Below are 900 nucleotides of genomic sequence, written 5' to 3'. Positions count from 1 at the left end.
CATACTTATTCATCCTTAAGCACACTATGTGGATATTTGATTTAGTATATTTAGTATTTTAGCATTTTTTTTCTTCTACTTGTTCAGTGGTTTGTTATATTTAGACAGTGTTTGGAATAACGATGTTTAAAATAACGTTATTTTTTCACTAACGGGGTAATCTAACTAATTACTAATTAACATTATTTTTTCATTAACGGGGTAATCTAACTAATTACTTTTCCCGTTGTTACAACGCCGTTAACGTTACTGGACGTTAAATGCGGTGCGTTACTATGCATTGATTGAATAAACTGTGTAATCTGAACGCACCCTGGCTCACAGCTAGTGAGGAGGTGGGTTAATAACGACGTAAGCGATTATGATTGGCTAAGGCAGAGTCATGTTTCATGATAGCCAATCAGAGCCAGTGTTTTTCCACACTTGCCAGCACACGTGCCACACACACACACGCAACAGATAAAATAGAGATTCGACGAAACAGCAGAGGTCAGGAGCAATCCGAAAAGTTGGCATTTTCAAGGTGGAGATATAAGCACTACTTCAAATTCATCAAGGCAAGAACGTGTGAATTTAACATTATGTCCAGGAGCGAAGATTTTGTCGACATCCGTTGCAACTCTAATTTAATGAAGCATCTCACACACGCATCTAAAGCTAGTGGCCAAAAACACCGATACCTCCACCACAGATGATAGCTCGCCATCCACTAGCAAAGAAGGACTCGGAGCAAAGTCCTCCAAGCAGCAAAAGCTCAATCTTTCTGCCTCACAACAAAAACCTATGACACAGGCTGAAGTCAACCGTAAGTCTGTCGATGTGCAATATCTTGAATTTCCCCTTGGGGATCAATAAAGTATCTATCTATCTATCTAATAAATATCGAAAGTTATGTAGCCT

This window comes from Alosa sapidissima, chromosome 2 (assembly GCF_018492685.1).
Source record: "Alosa sapidissima isolate fAloSap1 chromosome 2, fAloSap1.pri, whole genome shotgun sequence".
NCBI lineage: Eukaryota > Metazoa > Chordata > Actinopteri > Clupeiformes > Clupeidae > Alosa > Alosa sapidissima.
Note: the sequence above shows the minus strand (reverse complement) of the source record.